Genomic DNA, 16959 nt, shown 5'->3' with positions numbered 1-16959 from the left:
TTATAAGGATATCTACCCATTGATTCTCTCCAGTTTTCACATATCCCTATAGATATTCAACTCCTCCTTTTATTTTCTCAGCGACTAAAAATGACAATCACTTCAATAATGTTTATTCGTTCATGCGAAATAATGGGTTGGAGCAATATGGAGAAGCAAGGTTTGATTATCACATCATAGTTTAGCTAGCACAGAACAGCTGAACCCAATCTCAGATAAAAAAGTTATGTTATCCCACACTAATTTCACACACAGATTGTGCCATAGGTCTTATTTTTTACTCAGTACTCGAACGTGAAACTACATTTTGTTTCTTACTTTTAACACGACACCAAGTTTCCTCCTACAAAAATTAATATCCAGAGGTCCGCTCTCCTATACATGTGCTCGAGATCCAGCCCACTTAACACACATCTCTTGTAAAGACTGCAGGGCGTTCGGCATACATGCTCGACACATGGGTTGCGCGCTTGGCCTGTGCACTTGGTCTCGACGCATGACCTGTGCGCCTAGCTCACTTGACGCATGACTCCAACGCATGCCCTTGAGTTTTTTGTATGCAAGCCCTTGGCCATTTTTTAAGTCTTCTTGCTTCCATCCTCCATGCACTCTTGCGTTCAACATATTTAAGCCTTCCATATGTGTTTGGTCTTTTGGTCACCTTTTTGGATAATTTAGTATTAATGTTTTCCACTCTTTGTTCCAATATCCTTACTTAGGATTTTTCTTCTCTATTTAACCTCCCACTTTAGATTTAGTGTTAGGGTCTTACATTGAAGAAGTTCAAATATTAAATTCAATATGAATATAATTATATTAAAACTATAAGTTAAAATTAATGTGCATTAGATGCACATTAAGACTATAGGTAGTATGAGAGAAAAATAATTGAATGTAATTCAATTATAAGGTCAAATTAAATATAATATTTAATTTAATAATTAATTAATTGAAGATTTAATTAATTATTTAATTTAATTAAAATTTGATTAAATTTGACTTAATTAAATTAATTGAATTACAAATATAGGCTATGAGAGAGAGGTGTACTAGAATATGATTCCAATGCACATTTAATTAAATATGCGATATTTAATTATTATTGATTGATTTGATTAATTAAAAATTATTTGATTTATTTTAATCAATTAAATTTTGATTTAATTTATTTTGTATATTAAATAAATTTATTGTTATTTAATTAAATAAATTTAATTCATTAATTAAATAAATTGATTATAACAAACTCCCCAATGTAGGGAGTTATATAGAGATCTCTCTCAGTTTCTCTCTGCATCACAAAATTAGTTCTTTTTCCTCTTTGGCTTTTGGTCTTCTGAGATTTTTCTTTGTAGAAAATTCCCTCCAAGAAGAATACTAGTGAAATTATTTTAGTGGTGTTCACTTGATTTGCAGTAGATTTTATTTCCTCCATTAATTTGTTATTAAAATCTGAAAATGGTCTCTAGATTTTATTTCCTCCATAAATTTGTTATTAAAATATGAAAATGGCCTGAAATTCTTTTTTCCCATGCTCTTGGGATTTTAACCCAGTAGTACCCACCTTTCGTTTCCTTGGGTGGCCTACAAATAGGCATACTTTCAGATGAGATTCCAACTTTTTGGGATTTTTCATAAGCACATGGGTTGGTCATCCCCAAATTTTAAAGTGGGATAAATTACCTTTATGACCTCTCCATAACTCAAATGGTGTTTCAGAAACACTCTTTGATGGAACATTGTTCAAGATGTAAACAACAGTCTCCACTGCAAATCTCCAAAACGAGTTAGGAAGTTAAGCACAACTCATCATAGACGGAACCATGTCTAACAGGGTTTTATTTCTCCTTTCCAATACACTATTCTACTGAGGTGTACCAAAGGTTGAGAGTTGGGAGGTAATTCCATGTTCTATCAAATAGTTCTGGAATCTTAAGCCCATATACTCTCCACCACGATCAGATCGTAGTGTTTTTGTCTTTTCACCTAACAAATTTTTAACTCTAGTCTTATACTCCTTAAACTTTTCAAGTGCTTCAGACTTGTGTTGCATTAGGTAAAGATACCCGTATCTTGAATAATCATCTATGAAAGAGATGAAATATTCATACTCTCCTCATGCTTTTGCATTCTTTGAACCACAAAGATTTGAATGTATAAGCTCCAAGGTCTCTTTGGCTCTATAACTTTTTCCAGTAAAAGGTCATTTTGTCATCATGCCTTCAAGGTGTGACTCACATACAAATAAAGAGTTTTCTTTTAATCCATTAGAAGTCTACTTTTGATCAATTTCTCAATCCTGTTAAGATTAATGTGACCTAATATTAGATGTCAATGGCGACATTTTCTTTAGAAGAAACTCTTGGTCTCTTAGTAGTTGTTGTCGTTCTAAACATTTCAGTATTTAGGACAGCCTTTATAACTAACGACCTTAGTACATATAAGTTCCTTTCTTTTGAAGTAAAGCCTATCTTCATTTCATTCTTAAAAATAAACACTCTATTTCCAGAGAAGAAGAGAGAATATTTTTGCTCAATCAAACAAGAAATAGAGATTAAGTTCCTTTTCATATTAGGAATTACATATAAGTCATCTAATAACATATATTGTTTCTTGTCCAAAAATAACTAAGCTTGACTATGGCAACAGTTGAAACGGCCTCACCAGTACCGACTCGAAGAGTCATCTCTCCAACTTCCAATTGTTTCCAGGAATTAAATCCTTGATAGGAAGAACATACGTGATTAGTTGCCCATAAATCAACTATCCAATTAGAATCATCATTCTCTACTAAGCACGACTCCACGATAAGTAAATCATATTTGTTGTCACTGGATCTCTTCCTTTTCTGAAGAGTAGTGAGGTCAGCTTGAAAACCCTTATTATGAGCTCCAAACTTTTTCTCTGAGGACGAAACCTCTTTGATAAACTTCACTAGAATTAGCAACCTTTGCCTCCTCTATAAGTCCTTTGACATTCAATATGGACCAAAGTTCAAATAGGGAGCTAAAATTATTGGTTTCGTCGATATCAACCCCATCCTACTTGAATTGTGAGGACACTTGCTCAAACAATTCTTGTGTTGACTGCATGATCTGAAGTGTAGTGATCATGCTCTCAAATCTTTTTTCTAAAACATTAGGTATGTTTGCCAAAATGTGAACTCGGTTCTTAAGATTGGCCTTTGTACACCTATCGTATACATCACGAACATTTCATGTTGCATTATGGGTTGAGACTAGAAGACATTTCTCAGTCAAGACAAATTTAAGATCGTTAACCACGAAAATAGTTTTAATCGATTCTTTCCAAGTTGTTTAATTGATTTCATTCAAATTTTCAGCTTTAAGAAGGTTCATTGTAGTGCTAGTCATTTTTGCTGATACAAAAAAAATTCTTATTTTAAACATTTATGCAAAAAAACGTTTTAATCCAAACAGTTGAGCAAAAGAAATAATGAACCCCAACTATCGTTTTTATTTTGCAATGAAGCTTAAGTGATTTAGGAAAAAAGTCATCGAAGGCTGGTCAGTCATCCCTTCATTAAATTGAGACACTCTCAACCAATCATTACATCAGAATAACTCTTCCTAAAACGATTAGTCACCATTGATTTGGTCAAGAAATCATTAACTTGCTTAAGAATTTCTTGTAAGTATGACCCTCCATTTTGAAACCCTGGAGTTTCGTCCCAATGAGCCAATTGAAAGGAAAAACTGATTGGAGCGAAAACTAAAGAGACCCTATCAATTTTTAGAGTACGCCTTGATATTGACCTAATATATAAACCATCTAAAGAGGGACGCTCTCATGGTGCATTGAGGTCGTGCAAGAAGGTCTCACGATGCATACCAATGAAGGAGACCATTGAACATGTTGACACACATCCCTTTTCCACTTACTATAGACACTCTCTCCATTCACCTTGATATTGACTCATGCAAACACCATCTGAAGGGGGACGCTCCCAGTGCACCTTAAGGCTAAGCATAAATCTCACGATGTGAACATTTAGGGAGAACATGAGTGGAAAAATTGTCATATCGTATATATTTTTTCCCACCCATTGAGTATTTTAAAAAAAAATAGAATTTCTTACTTAGGTAAATTCGACTAATTAGTTTATCTTAGTATTTTTTTAACTTTGCCCAAAGTAACTATTACATTGGATGGTTTAACAATAATGATTCTTGTTTATTAAAAACTTTACTAAACATTAGTCATTCATTGTATGCTTATAAAATATTGGCCTAATTCACCTTCTAGATCGGTTCCTAGGTAGGGGTTCCGTTTCTGTCAGCTTAAATACCCCAACCTAAGATAAACGTTCCTCAAACAAAGGTCCCTTTAGGCAATTATTTTATAAATTTAATCTTTTTCGGAACTCATTTTAATCCTATTAAAACGAATTAAAAAGATTAACCTATTTCTAATCTCATTAGAAAAGCTCTTTACATGAGTCTAAGTTAATTAATTTTAAACCATTTAAAATTAATTTGGACCTATATTTGCATGCAACTCTTGATTATAGATTTAAATCTAATTCATTATACTTATAAACATTATGAAATAATGAAAAATAAAATCTATAATTTGTATCTAGTGACATTGATCAAATATAACAATTATATTTATCAAAGTAATGCATGCTCAATGCAAAGTTTATTTTCATCTAATAAAAATAACACTTATAATTATCATCCATGAAAATAAACATACATATGCATTTTCATTAAACAATACAACACTTACTATTTTTACTAATGAAAACAATTCACATGCTATCATGCTATATAACAATTATATAAATGATGTATGGACATGCTTTTTATTATAATATAACACTTATATTATACTAATGACACTTCATTAGACATGCATTTATAATATAACTCTTATATTAAAAACACATGATGTTTAATTAATCATGCAATCAAATAATATAACACTTATATTAAAAAGATGCATGATACATGTTTATCCTAAGGTGGGATTTTAGACTAAATGGCTTACTTTATGCAACATTCAAAAAATTTAATTTAAATCATACATCTCATGCATATTAAATTAAACGACAAATATTGGACCAAATTTTGGCACCCTAAAATTAATTAAATTAATATAGCCATTTTATATTAATATAATCTGATTAAAAAATAAATGAAATTACAAAAAACAAAGGAAATTTGCTACAAAAATTGGAGAACGGACTCGAACTCACGACCGCTAGACTCCTTAGCAGACTCCTTGTGCATGACTGTGAACCTCGGAGCGTCGCGTCGCAGGGGGTTAGCGTCGCGATGCTACGGATTAGTGTCTACCTCGCATCGCCTTCAGCGTCGATTGTTGCGTCGCGATGCTGCAGTCCAGAATCATGCATTTTGCAACGTTTTTTATTCAAACTTGCATCGAAAACTTCCGCTTATCACCGACGTCTTCAAAACTCTTGCTTCTCGATCGACATGGACTTATAGACTCAATAGAAAATTTTAAACACTCAAAAAACAATGGGTCCTTACATCTTAATCGCATTAAAACGTAAAGTTAAGTGCCAAAAATTTGTAAACATCCAATTTTGCAAAACCAACATTTAAAAACAGAATGCACACCCACCCCCTACTCTGATGTTTTTCTAAAATTCGAAAATCAAAATTGCACAAATTGGGTTCTAATACCAATTGAAGGGATTGAATCCCGTGGAGGCGTGTGATCGCGATGCAATTTCGAAATCATCTTTTATGAAATACAAAAACAGTAAATAATGTACACTAAACAGAGGATAAGCATCAACATTAAGCATGCTATAGCAAGAGGAAGAGAAGGGAAGGATCTCATCTTTGTCGAATCCCGATCTTCACCATTTCCTCTCGCTTATCTCACGAATGTCTCTTCAGCGAACAAGGACCACCGTAAGACTTACCTTGTTATTCTCTTGGATTCCAAGGGGTACAGTTATGGTCTCTGGCACTTAGAAAAGGAAGAGATAGAAAATTTGTTGTGTGGAGGTTAGGGTTTTTCATCAAATGAAACTTTGCCCTAAAATGGGCCATAAAGATGTATTTATATGGAGAAGGGTTAACCCTTCTCTAAGTTTTTCTTTTCCCATCTTTAATGCAAATGAATTTAATAACTATTATTGAATTAATTGACATACTAATTAAATAACTATATATTAAATCATATTTAATATAGAGTCAATTAATTAACATATAAATATCACATATTTATATGCATACATATATTTGTGAATCCAAATATAAATCTAATATTTGAATCTCATTGAGATACAACTCTCTTATACTATAATTCTATATGGATCTAATTCATATGGATATTTTTACATAAAAATAGTTTTTTTTTTACGTTAGAACCAAAATCATATATATTTCATATGGATATTTTATATATGGAATGAATATTCAAGTTAAATTTGTTTTGTGATAATATAAGAAGCTCAAACATATGGATAACTTTTGTCAACTAGTTTTTATTTTCTAAAGATATTTAAATTTTAATTCAAATTAATATTTGTTCAATAAAAAATATTAAATTAATATATATTATTTTATTGAGAAAACTAACGTATAAAAATAATATAAACCATATTAATTTTTAGTTTCTAACGATATTTTGTTATTTAATCATAAACCAAATCCATGATCTCCCAACACGTATTACATATTATTCCTTCTAACGATATAGTAACCCCACAAAACTAATTCAAAATAGTTGCAAAACTAAATTTGTTCTGAGACATCAAAATAAGATAACGACATTTAAAATCTGTTTTATCAATTACCATCGATTTTTAAAATGTCAATATCAAAATCTTAATTTTACAAAAATTCCAATAAAAATATCGATAATTTTTCGATTTTGGATAATTTTGGAAAAAATTTTAAAATAAATTTAAATTAGTAAATAAAAATTTTATGATTATTAAACAAGTTAACATGTCTATTCTTTATATCATATTGATATTTTGTTATTTAATTATTATATTTCGTAGATTTTTCTATGATATAACGAAAATATCGATTCACCTTTCATGTAAACATCAAAACCTATAAAAACATAAAATATCATTACAAACATCAATATGTCGACAAAAATTTACTACAAATACCACTCAACTTATAAATTGCACGAGAAAATGGCCAGATATATTTTGTAGGTTATTTTTTGGTTGAGCCTTGAGGCTTATTGATCCTGAGGGACTATGGGCCCTACCCGACACAAGTTCTTAAAGACCTCAAAGAGATATCACTGAAAGATGTAGTATAGACTTATGGAATTTGAGTCTCTCTCAACTTTATGCTCTTTATTTATTTATTTATTTATATATATATATATACACGACAACAGAAGAGGGGGAAAGAGGAGAGAGAATGTAATGAAGGAGGAGAGAGTATTTTATCTATAATCACTAATATATTAAAGGACTAGAATCTATTAAAAACATTTTTAGACAATTCTACACTTTTGTTAATTTTTATATTTACAAACTATATGATCGACCATTAGTTTTTTTTTTTTTTTTTTTGACCATTAGTTTTTTTTTCTTTTTTTTTTTTCCTTTTAAGATAAAGTTAAATTAGTTAGCTAAATATCATTAAAAATAAAATAGTTAATAATCTGTACAATAAATTCTAATGTCAAACATATAACTCACTAAATTATTTTAATTTAAACATCAATTAGTCATTAATAAAGTTTAGATATTATTTACATTCCAACTTTTTACTACATTTTGATTTTAAAATGTCAAGAATTTTCTTTCTGTTTTCACAAGGCCTTAAAATTACTTATTCAGAATTAAAATATTTGTATATAAATCAATAATCTTACATCCAATATATTTCCTTTAAAATATTAAACTTATCATTAATACATATATTATAATTACGAGTAGTTCACATTATTATCAAATTTACTATGTTATATTTGAATTTTAAATATATAAGATTCTAAATTTAATTAGATTTATAGTTTATAATATCACTAAAGAAAAATTACTTGAAAATTTATTTTAAATGATAAAATTGGTAAAAATATTTACAGATAATAGTAAAATATTACCATCTATCTGCAATCATGATAGACCGCGATAGACTACTATTTGTATCTATCTATGTCTATCATAACACAGATACAATGTCAATTAGCATAAAATCTAAAGATTTGCATCAAAATTAAGAATCTTTATTTATTATTTGCTTTGGCAAATTTGACAAACAATCTATCATTTGAGAAATTTATTATGTTTTCTTTTATGTCTCAATCGATTCCTTCGAATTGAAGGAACTCAGGATCTTGAAGTTGATAGTATGAATACTATGTCAATTGAGCTACGGTTTTGTTGGTCGATTTAACCATAATTATTGCAAAAATAGTGGAGTGAGATAAAATTTAAGAAGAAAAATATTGGTGGTAGAGCTGGGATAACAAAATATTATTATTTACTAACTGTTATTAATAGAGCTTTACTTTGTGCCTTTTTTTAATCATTCTATTTACTTTTGTTTTTTAAAAAACTTTGCAAGAATGATTATTAAGACCCTGTTTGATAATTATTTAATTTTTTGTTTTTATTTTTAAAAATTAAATCTATTTAATTCACATTTCTTACAATGGTTTATATCTTTCTTAAGTATGATGGTTGAATTGTAAGCCAAATTCCAAAAACAAAAACAACTTTTTGAAAGCTAATTTTTTTTACTTCTCAAAATTTAGTTTGATTTTTTAAATTATTGATGAAAAGTATATAACAAAAACAAAAAACAAAATAATTACCAAACGGGCCTAAATTTGCATTAAAAGAATCCATTTTATTGATATATGTATAATTATAGTAATAATGAGTATTATATTGAATCAACCAAACTATTCTTATTTAGGTTCATTATTTGGTTTAATTTCTTATATTTCAATGGCAAAATCAAAATTGGAGATTCTTTTTTACTTTTTATTTCCTCTAAACACCTCTTGATTTAAAATCATCATCATCATAATAATAAATTTGAAACTCTTATTTAACTATAGTTATTGGGAGAATATTTATATTTCAAAATTCAACTATTTTTCTTTAATATTTTTAGGTTGATATGTTAACATTCCTTTGGACTTCTACATAGTTTGATAGATACAAGTGTACATCAAAGACTTCATCAATTACATCAAACTATTTGATTACCTATAAAATAGAATAAACATATAAATATATTAAAATTAGTATTGATGAATTTAAAATAATTATATATATATATATATATTATTGATGATTGTTAATGTGTTTATAATCTATAATCTACCATTTATATCTACTATTAATAAAAGGGAAAATGTTTGAATTTTGTAGGACCTTTATACCTCTTTGTTAAATTTAAGTTATATTTACAAGAATGCCATAACATTAATTATTAATAATAAGTGCATTATAATTAGTAAAATTCTCTAAACATTTAATATTTTAAATGCTGAGAAGCTTTTTTTCAATAAATATTAAGCAAAATCATGTATAACGGCATATTAATTTATTATTCATTAATTCAATAATTATAAGTGTCGTTTACTAATTTAATAATCAACAATTAATAGTTAAATGTTTTAGTACTATTAAAAATAAATGCTTTGCAGTTAAATGGATAGATTGGGATAAAAAATTGCTAATTTTCCACTCTGTCTTCTTTTAATCATAGATATATAACTATATATGAGAACTTTTAACTTTTAAAATTTATATTTTTAAACATATTAGTAAAGAAATGCGTGCATGTCAGGTATATCGTATAGTTTAGTTTAAAAGAATTAAAATATAGTAATTTTTAGAATGTTATTAGTTACTAATAAATTTTTTAAAATGGGAGGACATGTTGACAAAATTGAATGTATATGATAAACCTTTGATATTAAAATATATATTTTAATTTAATTAAAATTTTAAACTAAAATTTTTCTAATTTTTTTTTTTAACTAAAATTGATTTTAAAAGATTGCATTAGATAAATCAAAATTTTGGTCATGACAAAATCTGTGATTGAATATATAAATATATTATATATATATCAACCATAACTAATTAAATGAGTTAATATAAATTTAAATTATCTCTATAGGGCAAAATATCAAATAAATGTGGATATATTATATAAGCGTTTTTCCATCAGAACGAAAAAAAAATGTACGCTTCTCAAACGTTGTTTAGGAATTCAACCATCTTAGGATTGAAACATAATTAATAATTTATTGGATGCGAAAATAGTTACAGAAGTTAGATTCTTTTCCAATAATTTTTGGATTTTTTTGTTTTAAATTATGTAAAATTTTATTTATTTTTTAAAATAACATGGATATTCTTATCATTATTTTCGTAAAAAGATATTATACTATAATTTAAAGTTGTCAAATAAATACTCTATATATAATTTTTGTAGTAAAAAAGTTTTTTTTTAAAAAAAAAAGAAAGAAAAAAAAAACTACTGTTTCTTCTCTAAATTATGAATTCTTAATTAAAAAATCTGTCATTGTTTAGTTTTTTTTATAAAAAAAAAACTTATTATTATAGAGAATATATATGAAGTTATGATGTAAAAAATATGTAGACAACTAAAGAACTAGGTAGATATTATATATAAATTTTTCTTAAGCACAAAAAAAAAAAAAGAAAAATAATTTAGCAATCCAACCATACATAATTACTAGATATCAGAGAAACATTTATTAATAGAATATAATTATTAAATTAAGTAGAATTGGAATGGTCGGTAGTTATCTAAAATAATTTGTAGATTCTCCATTTTTTTTTATAAAAAATCTATTTTTTTTTTAAAGAATATGGATAATATCATATTTTTAAACAAATCAACTCTGTAATGTTTTTCAAATATGTTTTAGATTATTAGTTTAAAATTTTGTAAACTACTATTTTTAAAAGCATTTTCATATATTTTTGTAATGAACATAATCTAAATGTAGTTAATTTTTTTTCCTAAATACTTCTTTAGAATTACTATTTTAAATATTATTTGCCTATCCCAAATTTTCTCTGAAAAATAATTCGAACCAAAATAAATGAATAAAAAACTTGAAATTATTGTTTTGGAACAACACCTTTTAAGATAGTTAATAATCATAATTATAAAAACACAAGTTTAGTAACAATTTGCATATATTGATAGATCTATATCCCTGCACAACAATTTAAAGATTAAAAATACCAAAATATGAATCTAAAAAAATCAATGTAGATACATTATTACTGTAGTCCCTTACCATGCCAACAAAATCAAATCCAATTATATTGATGTTCACCTTTCTAAAAAGGAAAAATGCTAAATTAAAAATATAAAAGCATGGATGTATGAATACGAAAGAAAATAACAATACTTCAACATTTAACGAAACATTTGTCCCCTCTTAACACATGCAAAATACAAGTCACAAAAACCATTCAATTAATCAAAGTAAAAATTCCACTACCATTAACATAATCTCCAAAAAGTAATTAAAAAGAAAAAAGAAAGAAAAACACAGAATTGTCGTTTTTGGAATTCTTAATTTTTTTTCTCTTTTTTTATGAAATCCACTACCATTAGTAGTTTCTCCAAAAAGTAATTCAAAACAAAAATAAAAGAGATGAAAAAAGAACATGAAATTACCCTTTGGAATTCAACATTAAATTTTCAATTGGCATTCAGTCATATCAATGGTGGCTTAGATTTTAGAATCTCTATACACTCATGTTCAATTTCAATCTCCGTTAAATTATATATAAAAAAAGAAAAATCTATAAAGACTTGAATAAGTAAATACAAACAAGCTATGATGATTATCGTTGAAGGGATAAAATCTCTTTGCAAATGAGTGCTTTGATGAAAGGTGGAGTCTAAAGGGTGCTTTGATGAAAGGGTTCAATTTATGAGGTGTGTAGGTTTCAATGAAGGGATATGTTAGGGATAGAATGGAAATTCTAAAAAAATGCAAGGGCAAAAAGAGAAGTGAACATTCTCTCTTTATTGCCCCTTTTAATATATTATAGATGTAACGACTTGACTCCTTAGAACTCAAACTAGGTTGTTACTATAGACATACATGCATAGAATTCAAATCGACATCTTTTCATGACTTAGTAAAACAAATAAATATCATAAAATAATTAATTTTATTAAAAATAAATAACTAAAATTCATTTAATAGGGTACCCTTAGAACCATGAAACAAAACTAAAAAAGTTCTCAGCACAAATACCAAAATTTCAGTTCAAACATCAATACCGAGGTCAGACTAAGCATCTATGTCTTCTAGATGCCACTCTCTAGTGGGATATTCATAAATCTCTTTTTCCCATGGGATGACCATCTAGTGATAGTGAACCTACGCTACCATAACAGAGATATACCTACAAACGGTGAATCCCAAATGAGATACAAAACTCTAATGAAATCCTGAAAGAGATCACCACCTCTAGTGAATCTCGAAAGAAACACAACCTCTAGTGAAATCCCGAAGGAGATCACCATCTTTGGTGAATTCCGAAGGAAATACAAACCTCTGGTGAATCCCAAAGGAAACACAACTTCTGGTGAAATCCCGAAGGATATCACCACCTCCGGTGAATTCTGAAGGGAACACAAACCTCTAGTGGGTATCTAACTATAGGTTAGGGTTCACTATCATTATCATAAATAACATGCATCATAAAATAAAGTCTCACAATCATGCAAATACATATCATCATGCTCAATATTCATCTAGCAAATCATATAAAAAGAATGTAGTTCATGCTTGCACTCATAACATGCTTCAAAACACAATTAATAGCAACTTATTTATCCTCATGCATCTCAATGCACATAATCTTAGAATCCTCAAAATCATTCTTAAATTTATAACCTAACACAAAGCAGTCCTAATAGTGAGATTACCTACCTCAAAATTAAATTCAAATAAACTCAAGCAAATTTATTTCTTCTTGCAAAGCAAAACTTGATATAAGACCCAAAGTGTGGTTTGATCTGAAACACTCTCAAACTTCTATTAGGGTGTCCAAATTATAATGTGTTCCAAAATCAACTCCCTAAATTACCATGAAATCAAAACTCTAGTCAAACTTGAGTGGATATTTGAGACCAAGTAAAATCCACACAAAAGACTAACAACATCTCACCCAAAATTATCCGTTGAAGTTGCTGGACAGCGGCTCAACCTCTACCAAATTTCAATCTAACACCAAAACGAGATGGGTATTGATAAATCAAAGCCAAAACTTAGTGGATGTTCAGAATCTTCCAGGACCCCAATTAAAACAATTAAATCTTACCCCAAATCAAATGTTTTGGCAATGCACGGCGGATTCCGACGACGAACAGGGCTGGGCGCCGACGGCTAGACGGTTCGCTTGGGGCAGACGGCGCTGGACGGTGCTGGTCGGCGACAGGGAGGCGTTTGGGATCCGGCTAGGGCGTGAAGGTGGCGACTGAAGTTGAGGGCTAGAGTTAGGCTTGCAGGACGGGCGGCATCGACGGGTTGGAGAAGCTGAGACGNTTTTTTTTTTTTTTTTTTTTTTTTTTTCAAATAACTTAGTTTCCAAACTTTATATATATATTTGGATTTGGGAAGGAAAAGGGTTTATGTTTAGATTTAAAATTCTAAATCCCCTTGTAATTTTAAATCAATTATTTCAGTTCAATTGATTTAATTTTAATCATCTTCTCAAAAATCTAAAAAATTAAAAAATTAAAAAAAAAATTCTCAATTTTAATTTAATTTTTTTAATTAAATTAAAAATGAGATAATGTGACATAAATTCTAAATTTTCGTTTAATCAAATCTAAATTCCAATTTTTTTTTATTCTCTGTACAAATATTAAAATTGAATTATCCTTTTATAATAATTCAATTATTTAACCTATAAAATTCAAAATAATTATAAAAAAAAAATTACAATTAACTAACTTTAAATTAAAAAATTGGGATGTTATAATAGATTTAGACAAAATGATAATTCAAGTCTTATCCAATTTTCATTAATCCACCCGTATAGAAAATTCATTAGTTATCTTTGAAACTAAAAGTGCAGTATATTGTGATTCATTCAAATTCATGTTTTAGTTTGTTGTTAGCATTTAATATTGACATTTGAAAAGAGTGGTCAGCTCAAAGTAAAAAGATGATGAAAAAGGAGGAAACTGAACCAAGAAAACAAATAAACCTTGTAAAAGGGAAATTACTAGTAATAATATTGAAACTAAAGCAATACTACACAACTAGATATCACAAAAACATAGAATATAACTGAACCAAGTAATAGCAATTAGTTAATTAATGAGGTTGAGGACAACGAGCCTTTTTGTGTTGAGAAAGCAATTTGACATATCTAATCAAAGCTTGTTGATTAGTTTCTAAAGATCCAAAATTCTCACGAATCCCTGTTTCTAAATTTACTTTGGAAACCTTTTTCTTCAATAGGTTTTCATCGATTTCCACAAGATGATTCAGATTCCTCTCTGTTGCCACATCCATTAAAGAAACCTCATCGTCCTTTAAACTATCATCTTGAATTCGAAGGTAGTTATTCTTAGAGTGATGAACTTCAAGAATCCTATCCAAAAGTAAATCTACCAAATCAGAACTTGCATAAGAAAATGCATCAATAATTGGATTCAACCATTGTAACAAACCTCACTTCTCTGCTTTCTTTGCCGTGTATTTGTACGCCTCCTCTCTTGGCGACCATGTCCCTAAAGATATCACCAAAAATTGCAACGAATCACATTGTTCTACTATCTCCTTTATTGCTTTAGAAATCGCCAACAATGTCTGTCAAGTAATTGTGAGAAAATCAACACGATTTTTAAAAGTTATCAATGAAAAAAAAATAACATTTTAATAAATAATATTTTGAAATTTACAAACCAAATAAAAAACTAAACGGGGGATTTTTGGCTTAAAAATAAATAAATAAAATATAAATACCGGATTATTTGTAAGAATGCCTCCATCAATGAGGTTAAAATCTCTGACTCTATTATTAAGGACCTCAGTTGTGAAGTGGTGTGCTGGAAGGTAAGTGAGTGCTGTTGAAGTTGAGATGCATATATCCGATACCAAATGTGTCGTTCAAAATAACAAATAATTATGAAACTAATTCTTATTTAAACACTTTTGTCAAAAATTGATTAAAATACACTTGAAAATTTATTTTGAATAATTGTCAAATACTCATATTTCTTTTTAAATAATTTATTTTTTATATTAATCACTTGAAAATGTATTTCAAACATGTTTGAAGTTATTAGGACCAAGTGTCTCTCCGTTGCAATGCTAAGTAGTGAAGGTTTTTATTTTTTATTTTTTTTCTCTCTCTTTTAATGTGTATAATTGGTAAGAATGTTTTTACAAGTGAGTCTTTTTCAAAAAGTAAATACAGTTGTAATATTAAATTTCGTTAATGTCATTTTAAGATTAAAATTTACTAATTTTTGCATGAACCATTCTGGTTGATTTAGTGAAGATACATTCTGGTTGATTTCTTACAAGCAAAATAATAATAATAATAATAATGAATATTTTTAAAAAGAAGCAAAAAAAAAAAAAAATGTTTGTGACAAATTGTGTTTTTTTCTTTCTTTAAATCAAACTTTAGAGAGGTAGATTGTATGAAGTGAATTTGAAATTACATTTTTTTTTTCACTCTTGGGTTTCGAGAATTTAGATACTTTATCATTCATGCTTTAATTTAAAAAACGTGAAAATTTTTAATATCGGATTCACAAAATAGACTATTCTAAAAAAAATAAAATCTTGGACTAAAACTAAAGATTCTAACTAATTTAATTAATTACACTGACCTTATAAGTAGAGAAGATGGTCGGCTGAAGGAGTTTAATGTCGAATGTTAGGATAACCACATTCGTAAGTATTTGGTGCAATTTTATTCCTCTAACTTCTCCTTAATGATCTTATGGAGATACTATCCACTGTATTTTGGTCCTATCAACTTCTTGAATGTCAATGGTATTCATCTAGCAATCAAATAGAGATATAATTAAATTTATTGTAATTCATCAACTTAAAAAAAAAAAATCCTTAATATCTTTAGCAGAAAACAAAGGTCTGTTGTTTTCATTTAGTGCAGTTAACATTGCTATGACCAGTCCGCCAGTACTTGTTCCAGTGATCACGTCGAAGTAATCTGCAATTCTTGCTTACTCTCCATCAAATTTCTACATATTCAAAATAAAAAATATAACATAATATATATAAATAGATAATTGGATTGTTATAAAAAATTAAAATTTTGAATTAGTGAAATACCTGGAGTTCTGATTCAAGAAAGGAGAGGATGGTGGCCGGAATGAGGCCTCGGATTCCGCCGCCGTCGATGCTCAAAATAGTAATGAGCTTTACCGAAGAAGATGAAGCTGTCGTGTTCATAAAACTGGATTAAATTTGGATAATAACGTGTTTTGTTTCAAATTTGTGAGTGGGATTTTGTGTAATTCACAACCATATATATATATATAACACTAATATTTTTATCCATAAAACTATTCTTTTATTTTTTTTTCCTTTTCTTAACTACAGATTTTGTAATAAATTTTCCTTATAGGGTTAAGAATTTTGTTTCCATTAAAATATTTTTATCCATAAAACTATACTTTTATTTTTTCCCTTTCTTAACTATAGATATTTGTACTAAATTTTTAAACTTTTTTTTTTCATACAATTTCGAATATGGAATGTTTTTTTTTCTTACCAATTTCAAATATGGATAAATTGTTCATCTATGACCATTTTTATTACCAATTTCAAATATGGAAATTTTTATCATCAGCTATGAAACAATTTTTATTACCAATCTCAAACTAAAGTGAATTTGAAATATTTATTTGATAACTTAATTAATTATTTATTTCTTATCCTTTATAATATTCAATCTTTCATAATACTTTGATTTTC

General features: G+C 28.0%; 1 pseudogene; it reads right to left on the bottom strand.

Annotated features, from left to right (window-relative positions):
• Positions 1–14319: 14319 nt before the first annotated feature.
• Positions 14320–16434, bottom strand: LOC120079197 (annotated as a pseudogene).
• Positions 16435–16959: the final 525 nt, after the last annotated feature.

Source organism: Benincasa hispida, chromosome 6, assembly GCF_009727055.1.
Source record: "Benincasa hispida cultivar B227 chromosome 6, ASM972705v1, whole genome shotgun sequence".
Taxonomy (NCBI): Eukaryota; Viridiplantae; Streptophyta; class Magnoliopsida; order Cucurbitales; family Cucurbitaceae; genus Benincasa; species Benincasa hispida.
The sequence above is the reverse complement of the archived record's forward strand: the minus strand, read 5'-3'. Positions and strand labels throughout refer to the sequence as shown.